This window comes from Tasmannia lanceolata, unplaced genomic scaffold (assembly GCF_043159265.1).
Source record: "Tasmannia lanceolata isolate RefF3 unplaced genomic scaffold, GAP_Taslan_0.1 ptg000011l, whole genome shotgun sequence".
NCBI lineage: Eukaryota > Viridiplantae > Streptophyta > Magnoliopsida > Canellales > Winteraceae > Tasmannia > Tasmannia lanceolata.
In genome coordinates, this window is record NW_027518688.1 from 6387194 (window position 1) to 6407127 (window position 19934).

The window sequence follows — 19934 nt, forward strand, 5'->3', positions numbered from 1 at the left end:
TACACGGCAACATGGTTCCCCTATTTTCGGGTTGCAGATGCAACATATTCAATGCATCAAGGCAGTAAATGAAGGAAAAGAAAAATATGAAATATTTTTTCTAATACCTTTATATGGTTTGGAAGTCTTCATAAGAAGCTCTGGTTCTGATATCTTGGACATTGAACATATTGTTTAATTCCCCCAAAAGTCTCATAGTTGTTCAGAGAGCTTAGAATCAGATAAACCCCTTATTTTTAACCTCGGATATAACAAAGTCCAAGCCATGTAAGAAAGAAACAGAAGTACAAATAAAACTACTTGCAAATCAGAGTTTGAGTGTAAAGGATCTATACCTATCTATTTTTGTCACTAAAGGGGTGAAGAAACAGAGACAATATAGGCTATGTTAGAGGTTAAAAAGATTACAAAAAATCAGATGCACGATTAGAATTAATCAAAGGTTGGACCCAGTTTGTTGTGGCAAGTGAGACATAAACTTAAGTGTAGCAAGTGAAACAAAAGTGCCATTGAAACTATTTGCAAATCAGAGTTTGAGTGAGTGTAAAGGATCTATACCTATCTATGGGAAATGATAAATGCGCCCCTTTTCATCCCTTGGGACAGTCAGCTGCATTGTACGTGGCAATCAGGTCACTTAATTCCTTCAAATGTGAAGTACATCAGTCCCTCTGCAGTCATAGATACACTATTGTTGGGTGTTCCAAGTAATGAAAAGGGGCGCATATATCATTTCCCCTATCTATTTTTGTCACTAAAGGGTTGAAGAAATAGAGACAATATAGGCTATGTGAGAGGTTAAAAGATTATAAAAAATTAGATGCACGATTAGGATTAATCAAAGGTTGCATCCAGTTTGCTGTAGCAAGTGAGAATTACACTTAAGTGATGTAAATATACAAAGAAGATAAATTTAGAATGTCAATGTGCACCCCACCTATCACCATTATACATGTGGCACAATAGCCCAACTAAAAGACTAAATGATGCATATTCAGAAGCTAAGATTAACTAAAAAAATATAGAAATGGTATAGAAAACATAAAATGAATTGAAATCAATGACATATATAAAAAACAATTTGGAGTCACAAAAAAAAAACTATTTGGAGTCATAAAAAAGCCCAATTTGGAGTCACAATCGACTCTCAAAATAAACCCAATTTGGAGCCACAAAAAAAAAAAACCTAACCACCTAGAAGGAAAAACCCTAACCTGCAATTATTTCCCAATAAAGCTGATTTATTTTACTCCAAATAGGGTATTACCATAAATATCCCTCTAGGTAAATTCTTTATCTCAAGGTATCACCTAGAAAGGGAAAGAAATCAAAAGTTAAGATAATTCACAATAAAACTTCGAAGGAGACGCAAAGAAGAAGAAAAATACATAATGCCCAAAGATAGCAGTTTCAATAGAAAAATATAGTGTATGTAGAACACATATTATGAATTTGCAAAAGCTCAGGATGCAGGTTTTACTGCCCATCGACTACGTACATGAACTGGTCAAAATGTTTAAATTACCAGTGCCTTTTCACTTTATTATGAAATGAAGTAAGGAAAATCTGATTTACTTTACCCTGAATAGGGTATTACCATAAACAACGTATCACCTAGAAAGGGAAAGAAATCAGAAGTTTACATAATTCACAACTGATGAACAATTGCTGAATCGTGCACCAAACACTTGGTGCATTCATGCCTTCACAGATGTATGCATAGGCTACTTCTAATCAGAGGATTCAATAGAATTAGGTTTCCTTTCAACTAGTAAATGAGTATGGTCATCATTCAAAAAGCATAAAAATTAAGAAAAATGGATGATGCCTGAACAGAAAACCACAGAAAGATAAAAAGATTTGAATGTGGAAACCAATTTATCATGTCAATTGGTCTAAATCAGATGTAGACTATGAAATCAGATGTATTAAGAGAAATAGAATCAGAAGCAGAAAGGAAATAGAAATAGAAGCAGAAGAAGGAATGGAAACAATATTTTCTACTATGGGAATAGAACCCAACATCGAGAATCCTAGAACATAGGTTTGGAAGAAGATCCAAAGTCATTTTTTGCTTTGTATTTACACTGATTGAAATGAGGTTGGTGATTTATAAAGGGATGCACTGAACAAAAATTCCCACCTTACTCTGCTCTCAGATACATACATTATCCATGAAAACGAACCAACCACCTAAAATTCTGATCATGATCGCTGCAACATGCCTGATCGTATGCGCCACAACCTCCTATATACAAAACTAAAGCACAGGAAAAAAACAAAAATCAAATTCTTGTCATATAAAAGCAATAATTTATTCCATGAAACCTCTTTAAGTTTGTTATAAACCCTTTTACGCTTATCTGATTTCTTCTTTTTAGTCTCTGAAAACCTAAATGGTGTATGATGGTGGAGAGAATGGAGGAAGTGATGGTGGTGGAAATTAGTAGTGAGATGGATCTGTGGTGGGGCTTGGATTCACGGGGGAGTGGAGATGTGGTGGCTGGCCGGCGCTGCAGATGGTCGGATAAGGTGACCAGAGTTCGGTTTCTTCTTCATGTGATTTTTCTCCTCTCATCCACTTTCAGGGATGAAGATGAATTCTTCCCTCTCATCCACTTTCAGGGATTAAGATGATGTTCGCTCTCTCTCTCCCTCTCTCTGTTCTACCAGTTCTCTTTTTTTGCAGGTTTTTGTTTATCTTTTCCTATTTGATAGAACTCTCTCTGTGTTCTCTGTAGCTAAGGGCTAAGGGTGTCAATTTTGGCTCGGGCTCGGGAGCTCGCTCGAGCTCGGCTCGGAAAAAGCTCGGCTCGAATCCTTAACGAGCCGAGCCGAGCCGGCTGGCCAGGCTCGTTAAGAATTTAATATATTTAAATATATATATTATATATTAATATATACACTAAAAGGGTTGTCCAGCGAGTGAAAGGGGGAGGCAAAATTTGTCACTTCTTTTTTGGAACCCCATTTGTTACTTGGACCACCCCCCGTAGTGTAAAAAGAGTAGTCAAATTACACTAGATAGGGCTGTCCAGGGAAGATGAGGGGTGTGAATTTAATATAATCCGAGCTCGATAAGGCTCGCAAGCCTGACCGGGCCGAGCCGAGCCCGAGCCGAGCTTTTGAGCTTAACGAGCTGAGCCGAGCCTGGCCAAGCTCGGCTCGGCTCGTTTACATCCCTATCTGTAGCCATCCAAAAATCAAGAAGACCCTGCTTATCATAATCGATAGCCACCATTTATTCCTTTGATGTTTTTTTCCTTTAGCTCCTTTCTCTTCTCCCCCTAAATCTTAACCATTCATGGCATTTTCCATGGTTTGGATTATCCCAAGATGGGATCTCTCCACAAAGCACTAGAATGATTACTTTTGATCCCCATCATTGATTCTGAAACTAAGGGTGTGGGTTAATCATTTTCACTTGCCAACCTTAATCAATAAGCCAGGTTGCAACTTGGGTCGTGTTCAACCTGAACCCGATGGGTTCAACCCCATTTTTGGGCAGGTTGGGTTGAACTTTTTCGGGTTGGGTTTGGTTGCAGGTTGGGAATATATAACCCGACTGAAAATCAGGTTGGGTCAGGTTGGGGTACGGGTAACCCGACCTGAATTGTAACCCGACCATTTTCTGCTATTTTTTTTTATTTTTTTCAAATTTTAGTAAAATTTACGGTTTTAGACTTTTAGTCTTTTACTTTAGTCTCTTACTTTGGATCCATTATGCTATGTTTAGTTGCCAGGTTTTTTTTTCCCTGGGATTTATTTGGGAGAAAAAAAATCCAAGGAGATTAGTCGGAAAAAAAGTCCTAGAAGTATCCCGGTAAAATAAAAATCCCACGTTTGGTTGACCGGACTAAGGTGGGAAAAAAAAGTCCTAGAAGTATCCCGGTAAAATAAAAATCCCATGTTTGGTTGACCGGACTATGGTGGGAAAAAGAAGAAGAAGAAGAAGAAGAGAATAAATAGAAAAACACAACCCTCACTGTTTCTCGTTGATTTACCGTTTTACGCTTACCACAACACTAAAATAACGGTCAAAATGACGTTGACCGGACTGTTCGTTCTCCTTTCTCAACTATAAATACCTCTCTCCCCTATTTGCACGCTTTTTAAACTTTCTTATTTGTTGTTGTTTTTCTGTTTTGTTTTCATCATATTGTTAAAAAGCGGTTAATTACTTGTTGGGAAAATTATTAAAAAAATGCAAAGTTTTGTCTAAATTGTGAATAAAGGGTAGTGTAGACACCCCAATTTTGCTACACTTTAAAAAAGCAAAAGATTCGGTAGTTTGTCAAATTTCGAGTCCGTATTCCACCTAGGATTAGGCATCTGCGCATTTTAGGGTAGATTTCGTCTCGTTGAAGGAATTCTGAAGTTGATTCGTGATCCTAAAGGTTTCTAGGGTGTTCCAATGGTATCTAGAAGATGAAAATTCAAGTTTCCAGGCAAGTGAAAAAATCTGCTATTTTTAGAATTTTCGAGGTTTTCCCTTGTCTCGCCAAATTCTTGTACCTCGGGGTAATTTGGTCTTTTCTGTGTAATTCTTTTGATCCCCGAAAGGTGTCTGAGAGATTATGAATGATTTCCTGAATTTTTAAAAAGCTGCTAAATTTAGAATTTCTCAAGGTTTCGCTTAATTTGGAAATTCTGAGTGTTGAGGGCATTTTGGGTATTTTCAGGGGATACCAAATGACCCTGTTTGATATTGCTCACCAAAAGGACCCAACTTTAAAATTTTCTATTCTTAAAGTTTGACCACAAAGACTTTTCATTTTTTTATTTTTCCTTTTAGGGGTGAACCAATTTGAGGGTATTTTGGTCGCATTTGGATATGTAATGGTCAAATAGGGGCATTTTGGTCCGAAAAGTTGTTTTCCCAAAAATGATTGTTCGATCATGTGTTAGGGGTGCACTATTAATATCATATGGGTTGGGTTCATCAATAAAAAATTTGAATTTAAAGGATTTTATTGAATTTTCATTGAAAAAAACCAAAATACATGTTATAAGGCCTATTGGGCTAAAGCCCACAAGGTGGGGTCCATGTGGACTCACCCATGTGGGTCCGCCACATAAGTGGGTGCCCCACATGAGGAGGCCACATGCAAAAATGTCCAACATGGGGTGAGGTAGTTGGTGACATCATATTTGTTTTAGAAAAATAACAAAGAAAGGAAGAGTTATAATTAGAAAAGGCTTGTATGATCAGGTTACTAAAACTGCCATAACGTTTTACCTTTTTGTCTAAAATATTTGTACTTATATCTGTTTCGAACGCCTCGAAAAGATCTACAACTTTCTAGTTTATGCCTTTTCCTAAATCAGTCTCTAAATAGGTCAAAAATGAGCTCAAACATCGAGCAGCCCTTTTTAGACGAAAATCATTCATAAAAGCTAGTTTCCTATGTGAGAAGGCTTATAGATTGATCTTGAAGGATCTCCATTGTGTAATTTAGCATTGCTTGCCTTGCAAGAAATCAATATTAGAAGTAAATACAATTTAGAAGATAAGGAAAAAACAAGCCATAATGAGAATTAGAAACTAACTAAATGTAGGAGTCCTCACATTGAAAACTTCCAAATCCAATCAAACCTTAACTTTTTCTATAAAACAAAGCAATCACAACCTTTGACCAGGCTCTAGAAAATTCATCCCTCTCTCTCTTCCTCCTTGGAATTCATTCCTCTCTTTAAGTGTGTTCATCTCTCTCTCAAGTGTGCTTCACAAATGGGGTTCTTGAACTTCTTCTTCTCCAAGGCATCATATAATCAATGATTATTTGAGTGTTCTTTGGATCTTTTTGAGCGTATAAAAGGGTTGGACGAAGTGTATATCTCGGATCACCAACCCTAGAGACAAGGATCACGATCAACGATAAGGATCTCTCTTCTTTGCGAATTAGAACAAGCATCATAGGATTTTATTTTTCAAATATCAAATCAATGAGTTTTCTTTTGAGATTCCAGTATGTTATAGTATAGATTAAAGGCTTTCAAAATCCAAAATTTCAACAAAAAATTAGTTTCCTCCTTATAAGTATTAATTTTCTTTTTTTATTCTTCAATATAAGTTTAAATTCAATTTTCAAGGCAAGTGTTTGAAAACATAATTTTTTTTAAAAAACAAATTTTATTAGGGCAAATCATTAAAAAAATGCAAAGTTTATGCGAAATTGTGAATAAAGGGTAGTGATTTGAAATTTATAAAAAAGGTGTTGTCAAGTGAGAGAAGAAGGCTTTTAGGACAAATATACCCCTCCTACCTCTTTTTTCTCTCCACCTTTTTGAACTTATCCCTATGCACTTATTACCTTCTCACCTACCACCTTCTTCTTCCTCAAGACTTTTCTAACGTGGAAAACTCCATGGAAGGGTTTTGAAGGTTGCCATTTACAATAGGGTTAACTTATCGAAGGAGTGTTACAAAATGCAAAGAAAATGAATTTTGAGCTTAAAATTGAATTTTGTTGTTTTTCCCATTTTCAAGATAAATCCATTTTCTTTGCATTTTTTTATTCTAAAACATCAAAATCAAGCTTCAATTTATGGTTGCCTGCATGACACAAGATCACAATGTATATCCCTATTATCCTTCGAATTTTTACTCAATTTGAAAATAAAAATCTTTGGAATTATCCCTATTCTACTGGCTTCCGTCGGAAGTCCGAACAAAACTTTGGACTTCCGAATGGAAGCCAGTATACATAACCAAAATATTGGTTCCATTCAGAAGTCCGAAGGTTTGTTCGGACTTCCGAACAAACGTTTGGACTTCCGACGGAAGACGGTCAAACTATGTAGTTCGGTAATTGTCATATGTTAGTGCATCCTTTTGGTATTTTTTCGTAATTTTAATACTTTGCTTCCATTTTTTCGTAATTTTTCATTTAAAACTTAGCACTCCAGCCACATATCCGTAATGATTACTATTTTTTGCAAGTAATGATTACAATTTTTTGCAATTATGCTTTTGCTAGCCACCTTTGCACCCATATTACTTCTGCCAATCTTTACATCAAATGATGGGCCACAAGCCGAGAAGTTGCCTCAGCAAAGGTGGCTAGCAAATTCCCATACAAAAAAGGGAAATGTTATCCACACTACTGTATTTTGATGAGGGCACTCCTCATTTAATTAAAAGTACGGTATGGCCCACCATAGGATGATCCAAAGCGTCAATAGGTGGGCCACAGCCTAAATTGGTTGTGTCCCAAAAATCATTTCCATAGGTTGATCCTAACCCTCCGATCTATAGAGGGTTAGGACCAACCCTCTAACATTCAAATCAGAGGGTTAGGATAAACCTACGGAAATGCTTTTTGGGGTACAACCTATTTAGGCTGTGGCCCATCTAATGGACGGTTTGGATCATCCTATGGTGCGGGCCATACCGTACTTTTAATAAAATGAGGAGTGTCCTCATCAAAATACGGTAGTACGGATAACATTTCCCAAAAACATCTTAAAAAATACGGCAAAAATCCGGGTGACAAGCGGGTCGACCCGGCCCGTACGGGCCCGGCATAAGAATCACATTTTCTACCCCGGAACCACTAGGGAACCAAATTTTATACCTCGGAAGCACTAGGGAACCACATTTTATACCCCGGAAACACTAGGGAACCACATTTTCTACGCCGGAACCACTAGGGAACCACATTTTTTACCTCGGAACCACTACGGAACCACATTTAATACCCCAGAACCATTACAGAACCACATTTTATACCTCAAAACCACTATGGAACCACATTTTATACCTCGGAACCACTAGGGAACTACATTTTATACCCTCGAACCTCTACCGAACCACATTTTATGCCTCAGAACCACTAGGGAACCACATTTTCTACCTCGGAACCACTAAGGAAACACATTTTATACCTCGAAACCACTAAGGAACCACATTTCATACTCCGGAACCACTAGGGAACCACATTTTCTACTCCAGGATCACTAGGGAACCACATTTTCTACCCCAGAACCACTAGGGAACCACATTTTATACCCCAGAACCAGTAGGGAACCACATTTTCTACCCCGGAACCACTAGGGAACCACATTTTATAACCTTCAACCACTATGGAACCACATTTTATACCTCAGAACCGCTACGGAACCACATTTTATACCTCGGAACCACTAGGTAACCACATTTTCTACTCCGGAACCACTTGGGAACCACATTTTCTACCTCGGAACTACTACGGAACCACATTTTATACCTCATAACAACTAGGGAACCACATTTTATACCCCAGAACCACTAGGGAACCACATTTTCTACCCTGGAACCACTACTGAACCACATTTTATGCTTCGGAACCACTAGGGAACTACATTTTCTACGCCGGAACCACTAGGGAACCACATTTTATACCTCGGAACCACTAGGGAACCACATTTAATACCCCAGAACCACTAGGGAACCACATTTTATACCCCGGAACCACTACGGAACCACATTTTATACCTTGAAATCACTAGGGAACCACATTTTCTACTCCGAAACCACTAGGAAACCACATTTAATACCCCGGAACCACTAGGGAACCACATTTTATACATCGGAACCACTGGGGAACCACATTTTATACCTCGGAACCATTAGGGAACCACATTTTATACCCCGGAACCACTAGGGAGCCACATTTTATACCTCGGAACCACTAGGGAACCACATTTTATACCTCTGAACCACTAGGGAACCACATTTTATACCCCGGAACCACTAGGGAGCCACATTTTATACTTCGGAACCACTAGGGACCCACATTTTATACCCTGGAACCACTACAGAACCACATTTTATATGCTGGAACCACTAAGGAACCACATTTTATACGTCGGAACCACTACGGAACCACATTTTATACCTCGGAACCACTAGGGAACCACATTTTCTACTCCGGAACCACTAGGGAACCACATTTTCTACCCCGGAACCACTACGGAACCACATTCTATGCTCCGGAACCACTAGGGAACCACATTTTATACCTCATAACCACCAGGGAACCACATTTTATACCCCTGAACCACTAGGGAACCAGATTTTCTACCCTGGAACCACTACGAAACCACATTTTATACCTCAGAACCACTAAGTGTAGACACCCCATTTTGACCGTGCCCTGCACCTCCATGTTTTGTGCTTAACTTTTCCAAATCAGTGGGTTAGGGTCCCAAATTGCACCCTGAGCTAGCTTAGGGTCCCACCAAGGTCCCTGTGAAATTTCGTCAAGATCCGACCACGTTTGCCTAGCGAACGAGCTAAGTGTAGACACCCCATTTTGACAGGACCTTAAACCCGCGTATTCGAATGAAATCCCGAGGTCAGGCGGAAAATGAATGAATGTGGGGCCCGCTGATATGGCACCCGCTTGTGTGGGGCCCGCTTGTGTGGAACCCGCTTGTGTGGGACCCGTTGATGTGGGACCCGCTGATGTGGGACCCGCTTGCGTAGGGCCCGCTTGTGTGGGGCCCGCTGTTGTGGGACCCGCTTATGTGGTTAAAGAGAGAATAAGGACAGTCATCATTTTCTTTGTTTTTAAAGTGGGCGTAATGAGTGGTTTTGGTTTTCGCACGGCATCCAATGCCATTTGAAAATTATTTTTTATTTTTTTATTTATGATTTTGCAAAAAAAATGGGAAATGGGGGGGGACAAGAGGGGGACAAAAAAAAAAAAACTCATCATGCTCTCTCATGATGAGTCATGAGAACCTCCCCAGTCTTCGTCTCTCTGGCAGTAAAAAAAACACCAGAGGAGAAAAGAAGGGAGAAGGAGAGAGAAAAACCAGTGGGAAAAAACCAGAGAAAAGACGAAGGAAAAAAGGAAAAGAAAAAAAGAAAAAAAGAAAGAGGGAGAGAAAGAGAGAATTGCAGAGGGAGAGAGCTCATCATCTCCGGCAAATCCGCCGGAGATCCAACCTTCATCTCCTCTTCCCTCACCGGCCGCCACCACCGCCTTCTCCGGCAACCTCTACACCTCTAATCCTACGGCTTCCATTTTCTCCGGCCGTGTTCTGATCGTTTTCCCCCATTTTCCTCCGGCCTTTTCTGCAAATCTGAGATTCATTTTTTCCGATCTAAGCTCCGATCTGAGATCCTTCTCTGATACTTCTCCGATCCATCTCCGATTCATTTCCGATCCAAACCTTAGCTCCGATCGTCTTCTCCGATCTTTGTAAAAGAAGGTATTTCCCTTCATAATTCTTCTCATTTTATTTTTATATACTTTCAATGCTTATGCTTAGAACTGAAAATTTAAATCATGTTTTCTCTGGATGTTAGCTTTTCCTGTGTGATTTTTTTTTTTTTATTTATTTTTTATATACAAAGTTTATGTTTCAGTTGATTGTATTTGAGTAGATTTGAATAGGAATCTGCTTTCGTTGTTTTAATGGATGTTCCTAACAATTTGGTTAAAAAAAAAAAATAATAATAATAAGAGAAAAAAACTACTGTGAAAGGAAGTCTTCGCTGGATTTTCTGAGATTTTGATATTTCTAGTTATGAGGGCCCGTTTGTGTGGGACCCGTTTACGCTGATGTGGGACCTGCTGTGTGTGGGACCCGTTTGTGTGGGACCTGTTTATGTAGGGCCCGCTGATGTGGGACCCGCTGTGTGTGGGACCCGTTTATGTAGGACCCGCTTGTGTGGGGCCCGCTGATGTGGGGTCCGCTGATGTGGGACCCGTTTGTGTGGGACCCGTTTGTGTGGGACCTGTTTATGTAGGGCCCGCTGATGTGGGACCCGCTGTGTGTGGGACCCGTTTATGTGGAACCCGCTTGTGTGGGACCCGTTGATGTGGGACCCGCTGATGTGGGACCCGCTTGCGTAGGGCCCGCTTGTGTGGGGCCCGCTGTTGTGGGACCCGCTTATGTGGTTAAAGAGAGAATAAGGACAGTCATCATTTTCTTTGTTTTTAAAGTGGGCGTAATGAGTGGTTTTGGTTTTCGCACGGCATCCAATGCCATTTGAAAATTATTTTTTATTTTTTTATTTATGATTTTGCAAAAAAAATGGGAAATGGGGGGGGACAAGAGGGGGACAAAAAAAAAAAAAACTCATCATGCTCTCTCATGATGAGTCATGAGAACCTCCCCAGTCTTCGTCTCTCTGGCAGTAAAAAAAACACCAGAGGAGAAAAGAAGGGAGAAGGAGAGAGAAAAACCAGTGGGAAAAAACCAGAGAAAAGACGAAGGAAAAAAGGAAAAGAAAAAAAGAAAAAAAGAAAGAGGGAGAGAAAGAGAGAATTGCAGAGGGAGAGAGCTCATCATCTCCGGCAAATCCGCCGGAGATCCAACCTTCATCTCCTCTTCCCTCACCGGCCGCCACCACCGCCTTCTCCGGCAACCTCTACACCTCTAATCCTACGGCTTCCATTTTCTCCGGCCGTGTTCTGATCGTTTTCCCCCATTTTCCTCCGGCCTTTTCTGCAAATCTGAGATTCATTTTTTCCGATCTAAGCTCCGATCTGAGATCCTTCTCTGATACTTCTCCGATCCATCTCCGATTCATTTCCGATCCAAACCTTAGCTCCGATCGTCTTCTCCGATCTTTGTAAAAGAAGGTATTTCCCTTCATAATTCTTCTCATTTTATTTTTATATACTTTCAATGCTTATGCTTAGAACTGGAAATTTAAATCATGTTTTCTCTGGATGTTAGCTTTTCCTGTGTGATTTTTTTTTTTTTTATTTATTTTTTATATACAAAGTTTATGTTTCAGTTGATTGTATTTGAGTAGATTTGAATAGGAATCTGCTTTCGTTGTTTTAATGGATGTTCCTAACAATTTGGTTAAAAAAAAATAATAATAATAATAAGAGAAAAAAACTACTGTGAAAGGAAGTCTTCGCTGGATTTTCTGAGATTTTGATATTTCTAGTTATGAGGGCCCGTTTGTGTGGGACCCGTTTACGCTGATGTGGGACCTGCTGTGTGTGGGACCCGTTTGTGTGGGACCTGTTTATGTAGGGCCCGCTGATGTGGGACCCGCTGTGTGTGGGACCCGTTTATGTAGGACCCGCTTGTGTGGGGCCCGCTGATGTGGGGTCCGCTGATGTGGGACCCGTTTGTGTGGGACCCGTTTGTGTGGGACCTGTTTATGTAGGGCCCGCTGATGTGGGACCCGCTGTGTGTGGGACCCGTTTATGTGGGACCCGCTTGCGTGGGGCCCGCTGATGTGGGACCCATTTGTGTGGGGTCCGCTGGTGTGGGACCCGCTCGTGTGGGACCCGCTAATGTGGGGCCCGCTTGTATTCAAAGAGATAAAAAGGACATCATCATTTTCTTTAGATTTTTGCATGATTTTTAAGCATTTAAATGATTTTAATTCATTATTAAATGTGTATGCTTAAAATCATGATCTGCATGAGTGTTTCAAATCCGTTTCGTCCCAAAATTTAATACGATGTTCTACTTGAATAGAGTAAAATAACTGTTAGATCGGATCGGACATTGGATCAAAGGTTTTCAAAAATTTGAGTGAAGAGTGGTATTTTATTTAAAATAAGGGTGAGTCTTAGCCTTGCTTCCCCCTTTGCAAGGGCAATGATAAGGTTACTTGGAGCCCATTTTTGTGTGTGTTTGGGAGACCCGCCCGGTCTCATTCTCTCGTTAGTCCTCTTTGTGTGCCGTTTGGTTTTGGGAGAACACCCTACTCGGCTTGGCTTCATACCCCTGCCCTTATGGGTATTGGGTTGCACATTTGTTGCACCCTAGGGCTAGGTAGCTGTCCGGCCCGGCTGGGTGTTTTACCTTTGCCAAATATGCACAGGGTCTCTTATTCCTTTTTACGTCATTTGTGTCTCAGAGACAAGCATTGTCTCATGTAGAGAGTTTCCCCTTTAGGAGGCTTACCTAGCCTCATGTTAGAGTGGCCTCCCCTTTTAGAGTTGAGTCTTTAACTCGGTAGTGTTATTAGAGAGTCTCTGACTCATTTGTTTCCCCCCTTTAGTGTTGTTAGTTCGGAGTTTCTCCTTTAGAGTTGTTGATTACGTCGCTCTTATTAGAGACTAACTCAGTCTTATTAGAGCTTTGCTTGCTTGGGATCTTGGATCGTTTTCTCTCTTCTTGGGACGCTATCTTTCTTGTTGTGGTTCGTCTCTTTGAGGCGTTAGTTGCTTATTCGGGATTTCCCCTTTTGGATTTAGGGCTTTGCCCTAGTTTATGGTTGTTTTTGCGTGTTCCCTTTAAGATTGAAAACATTTAAAGATTCAGAGCATTGGAAAAGCTTTAAAATCCAAAAAACATTAGAAATTTGAAAACTCAAAAATATTAGAAATTTAAAAAACATCAAAACATTTGAAAATATAAAAAACCTTAAAAAATCTGAAGTGTGAGTGTTTCTTTTAGAAGCGTAGTTTGAGAGTTCGTTTCGAACTACGTTGGCTTGATCCTCTCCCATGAGGTACGTAGTGCAGCTTGGGATCCATGTCCCAAGTCCAGCCAAACTTTGTAAATAAAAATGCTTTAACCCTTCAACTTTAAGACCTTGTTTTTAACAAAAATCTTTCTCTAGAGTTAGGAGTTTGTCCTAGATAGAGAGTTTTAGAGTTAGGCGTTCGTCTTTGATTTGTTGTGTGCTTGTTTGTGTTTGTTTTAGAGTTAGGGGTTTGTCCTAGCTAGGAGTGCCTCCGTCCGGTTAGTTGGCGATTCACATCGCCGACTGATGACTAGGTCTTGGATACGTTAGCAATCCTATTGTTTTCCTTAGGGCACACAGCCTAGTTACACATAGGTTGTAGGAACCACCTGCATTAGCTTAGGGCTAACCTGCATTTAGTTAGGACATATAGGGAGTCCTAAAATCTACAATTCACTGGAATTTAAATAATCGTACAATAAACTTTAATAATTAGTCCGGTCTTTTAGATCGAGTCTAGGATAGAGGTCTAGGTGTCTTAGGCATCCTAGCTTAGAATAGGTACGAAGAACTACGTTGCCTTGATTCTCGTGGAGGCGGGGATACGTAGGCTTCTTTGGATGAATACCAGACCATCCGAGGACTCGGGCTAATAATTTAGAGTCTTAGGATTTGTTGTATGGTTATTATATGTTTTGATGTGTTTTCTTACTTTCTTGTACTGATCCTGTACCTTTAGCTATAGCTTGCATGTGTTTGCACATCAGAATTTAGACACCCATTAGGCATGTCACTCATAACCTAGCTATGCTTAGGTGACACATCTTTCATTTCATTTTATGCGCTTGTTATATTATCATCAGGAAATGCATGCTTAGGTAGACGATTCCTGATGATTGTTCCCATTTCATATGATTTTTACCCAAACTTCTTTGGAGTTAATAATAAATGGCATAAGAGACCAAGTGTTCGCACTCGGGCGAATTGGGGGCGCCTAACCCCTTCCCCATTCGTAACCAGGCACGGACCTTTTGTATCTCTGGTTATCCATTGCAAACAGAGGATTTGATTTTAGGGTTCCATGGCATATTCATGGATGGCGACTCTGAGTTATTTTTAGATATATCTCGGTTTCGAGCCCTGGCTCCTGATCATGATGTATCTCTTTCTTTTTGTATCGCCACTCATGCTATGCAGTGAGGGTGGCATCCGTTTCGAGAGTTCCTTGGCAGAGCTCTCCTACACGTTGTGGAGATCCAGAGGGTGTTAGGGACTTGTTCCCTCACCGTCCTCGGATCGGGGTCCACACTAAGGAACCACATTTTATACCCCGGAACCACTAGGGAACCACATTTTATACGTCGGAACTACTACGGAACCACATTTTCTACTCCGGAATCACTAGGGAACAACATTTTATACCCTGGAACCATTAGGGAACCACATTTTATACCCCGGAACCACATTTTGTACCCCGGAACCACTACAGAACCACATTTTATACCTCGGAACCACTAGGGAACCACATTTTCTACCTCGGAACCACTTCGGAACCACATTTTATACCCCGGAACCACTAAATTCTAACATGTAACCAAACATGATTGTATACATAGAGAGAGATAGAGAGAGGTCAAGATAAACATTGCAACCAAACAAAGGGTCTCATAAATATGGTGAAAAAACCATAAATAGAGCTTGGAAACATATGGGAATGGAGCTTGGAAACGTTGGCAATGGAGTTTTTTTCGAAAACTACAATGGCAATGGCAAGCTTCAAAAACCTTCCATGAAGCCTTGAGGAAGAAGACGGTGGTAGGTAAATGGCAACCTTCAAAACATTCTCATGGAGTTTTCCACGTTAGAAATGCCTTGAGGAAGAAGGTGGTAGGTGAGAAGGTAATAGTGTATAGGGATAGGTGAAATAGTGGAGGGAAAAAAGAGGTAGAGGGGTATATTTGTCCAAAAAGCCATATTCACTCACCTGACAACACCTTTTTATAATTTTCAAATCACTACCCTTTATTCACAATTTAGACAAAACTTTGCATTTTTTTAATAATTTTCTTTTTTTTAATTAATAAAAATTTTAAAACTACTGGAAAGTGAATTCTTGGACCACGGTTTCACCGCCTCGATTTCCGTTTTATTTTTCGAAAGATAACCCGGCAAAGGGTTATTTCTTGAATAATAAAACGGAAAACGGGTCAAATCAAGTCCAAATTTCACGAAAATTTTGGTCCAAACCGATTTTTGGATTTCCAGTTTACCATAAATTGTTTGGAATTTTTTGATGTTTTTTAATCCGGTTTTAATTTATTTTAATTTTGGGTTCTTTTTAATAAATATCAAACGATTTTAAAATTAATGTAACTTTCCAGAACTCATGTTTAATTATATATTGAAGTTTTCATTGAATAAAATTTTGAAAAAATGATTTCTTTACTGTTTTCTAATCAATTCTTCGGTTTACGTGCCGTAATTTTTTTCTTATTAAATTAGTAAATTTTCAAAATTTTTCATTACAAACCAGTAACTTAGGTTACTGGAATGTTAGAGAAAATTTTTTAATTGGTTTTGCAAAGTTTTAATATTTTTTTGCAATTTATTTTAATAAACGGGTTTCAATTCCTAGGAAACAAATTCCCCTTTTCTATTTAAAAATTGATTTATTAGAGGATATTTAATTTTTAAGTTTTGAAATTTTGAAAAAAAAATTTATAATCTATTATATATCTACTGAAATTTTTTATTTGATTTTAGAATACCATTAGTTTTGCTTTCTAAGTAATTCTTTGGTTTCATCCGATTTTTGTGTGAATTTCAAGTGGCATCAAATCGTAATACAAATCCATGAACGTTATACAATAGTCTAATATCATGATTATCTTTATACTGTAAGAGTTTGAGTCAATTTGAAATTGATATGCTATAGGTTGCAGTGTTAATCTATAATCTGATTTGAATTTTAAAAAATCAGAAATTGATATCAAACCTTAATGATAATTCGTGAAAAGTATCCAGTAAGCTATAATCATCTATATCGTTATTCTATGAAAGTTTGGGTTAATTTGAAATGGATATGCTATAAGTTACTATGTTAATCTATGAACTGACTTGAATTTTGAGAAATCAGAAATTGATATCAAATCTTAATGACAATTCATGAAATTGTTTCTGTAAGCCACAACCATCCATATCTTGTTACTGGAAATTTTTTAACTGATTTGGAGTTCGATTGCTTAGGGTTTCTGTGTAATCCTAGCAATCTGGTCTTAATGTTAATAAATCATAATTTAATATCAAATCAACACAAAAGTCAGTAAAAACCTCCAAAAAATCTTAACTTTACATCATGAATTTAATCCCTAACTTGTTTGAAACATAAACCTTAGGGTTCATAGATCTTCCATGTAAATTCGCTATACCGCGATAGTCTAAGTGCTGGGATCGCAACCATAATCGTATACTAATTGCGATTAATCCTGCATAATTGGAGTGCGTAAAGTATAGTATGATATTGGCTCCGAGGTCCACTGTCCACAGAAATCCTGAGAAACATGCCAGGCAATAAGATACTATAACTTACGTGCTAAATTATACAAGGGTTGAGAGCACGATTCCCATCCATGGTTGCGATTTGAGGCCGAAACTGGCAAACCATAGAACCTTTGGTATCCCTTAGATATTTAGGAATCGAAAATTCTTGAAAAAAAATCAGTCAATCTAAAAATCACCAATATCAACAAATTGAATTAACTTAATCAAAGTCTTAAGAGCCGTTGGATTGCGGTTTCCTATCGTAGGAACCTTTTAGGGCTCCTTATGAACACTTACGTCACGTTGTGTCCTATGTTTTAAGGAGTCATAGAGTTAGGAGTCCAGCCTCATTACGGCCGTTTGCTATGGATAGCAACCGTGTCATAGATCTAGTTACACTAGTCACCCAATTTTTTCCTAGGACAAACCTAGTTACCTAGGATGTAGGTTAACCTGCATTAGTGTAAGGGACGACTTTCACTTAGATATGACCATATAACATCTTAGATGAAGTCCTAGGATAATAAAATCTTCAACTTGAATTAAAAAATTTCTCTTAAACTGTTAAAACAGTCAATCCAGTCTAGATCAGTGTCCTAGATGAGTTAGGCATAAGTAGCTTAGTTCAGGTGCACCGAACTACGATCGACTCTGATTCCTGTGAGGCTGGGATACGTAGGCAACTTGGATACTTGAGTGGTATACCAAGCCCAAGTCGGCTCCACACATAAGTGGTGGGGTTTTGTATATTAATTCTTAAATTAAAAGTAATTAAATCACGTAGAACTTTCCATGAAATTAGAATTTTAGGAGAACTTTCACTTAGATTGAATTCAAACAAATTAAGAAAATCAAAATACACATTTAGGAATTACATTAAAATTAGATTTTAGGATGCATGTCACGTAGTTCGCACTTCAATAGAGTTAAATAAGCCATTTAAAAGAAATTCAAGAGAGTTAACTTTTGGAATCGAAGACCGGATTATCGGGCGAGGATGGTGCATGTGGTGGTAACTCCCCATACCTTCTATTCTCGTAACCAGGTAACGAGTCTAGATTTCTGGTTATTTATGTGTCCTAGATCGCTCATCTAGGTGGCGACTCTGTCATTCTCCTTTGTGTGAAATTCAGATTCTTTTAGTGATCCCAAGTTCACGGAAATGATGAATTAAATCACACCTTGCTAGGCTCGGCGACTTACCCCTGCCCTTGTGGGTACTGGGTTGCACGTTTGTTTGCACCCTATGGTTTAGTTGTTGCCGGCTTGGTTGGGTAATCAATAATAAAAATAATAAAAGACACGCGTCAATCGCGTGGGTACGAGAGACCAAGGAAGAGGAAGGCGGCTCACGGGCCATTCCCTTCTCGCGGGATCAGGTCTCACAGTTTGGCGACTTTGCTGGGGACCACCTAAGTTCATTAAAACTTCAAAGGATAACTCGTTTGAATTTATTTTAGTTGCCTCACAAAAACTCTATCTTTTATATGTTTCCTAAATTAGTTTATTTGTCTTGCTTTATTTTCTCATCACATCATACTCGAACTTAATCTAACAAAACCTGAAGTCATCATAGATTGCGCAAACATATTGCACACACTTACATCACTTGCATCTAAACCCTTGCATCTCACATGCACACACGTCCTTTTAGGAACCCGGAGTGTTATCTAACATGGTTGACTGGAATTTCATCACCTGGTACTTCTGTGCTAGAGAAGCATTCCACCTTTAGCTTAGTACCTTTATGGTGCGTAAATGGATTCGTTGGTTCACCTACTGATACGCCGGACACTGGTACAGTATATCGAACACGGATTCACGCTAAGGGAACTCTTGGTCTTACCCCTAGATTAACCTACACATGCATATAGTATACGAACACATGTGCATCACGTGTGTGAGCCTAGCTTAGGATATCCTACCCATTTGTGTCTAGATTAGGCCGTAGTCCATCTTCCAATGGCTACGATCGGTCCTTAGGTACACAAACAAAGTCATGAGTCGAGATCTTCTCTCCACTCCGCTAGATTAGGATTAGGATTGATGCCTTCAGGTAGCATTTGTTAAAATATGAGAAAATTAAAAGCTTTTCCTTCGGGATTAGGATATAAATCCCATCTTTCCCAAGATCTCATAGGATTAGTCCATTCTTGATCTATCCATTGAAAGTAATCCTATGCAATCTCATCTCATCTTTTCCGAGATCTCATAGGATTGGTCTATTCTTGATCTATCCATTAAAAGCAATCCTATGCAATCTCATCTAATCTTGTAATCGTGTGTCTTTCATTCTTCTATGATACGATTCGATCGTATCTTCATACCATCCCCTAACTGGCAGGAACAAAGTCTCACAATCTTTCAAGTATGAAACCTCATGATCTGATCATACTTGGTCCAAATGATCCAATCTTCTTTATATCATTGGTCTCCTCTCACTCTAGGGGTAGCCTATTACATGATTATTTCGATAAGCCCCTCAGAGTCTATTCCCATGATCCTTAAACTAGGGGGATCCCCTAGTGCATTCGTGTCGCCATCATCGTGTCTCAGTCATTATAGGATTCATTTTGTCATTTCAATTGCTTGTTTAACCCATAATCATCTTTCAGACGTCAAGTAGAGAGCACTCCTTGAATGTCAAGCTTACATATTATGTTCCTTATTTCCCTTCCAGAAGCTGTCATAGGCATGTCCATCATTTCTCGGGTTCGGATCAATTCATTATTACAAATGAGGCCTGGCTCTCCACAACCTTCCGTTGTTAATCCAGATTCTGCACCACCTCCTGTGTCAGCTCCTATGGCCGAAATCTCAAGAAATACTCAGTCCAATACCACTGCTGATACCTTGGCTCTTATCCTCCAACAATTGCAAGAGCTTAAAGAAGAAAATCGCTTTATCAGGGCTCAATTGAATGGGATATTCGGCTCAGCTGATGTTACCTCTAAAGGCAAAAGCCCTAGCTTCTCCATGGCACATGGGCATTCTCAAAATTCCGCAGCTATAGATTCTG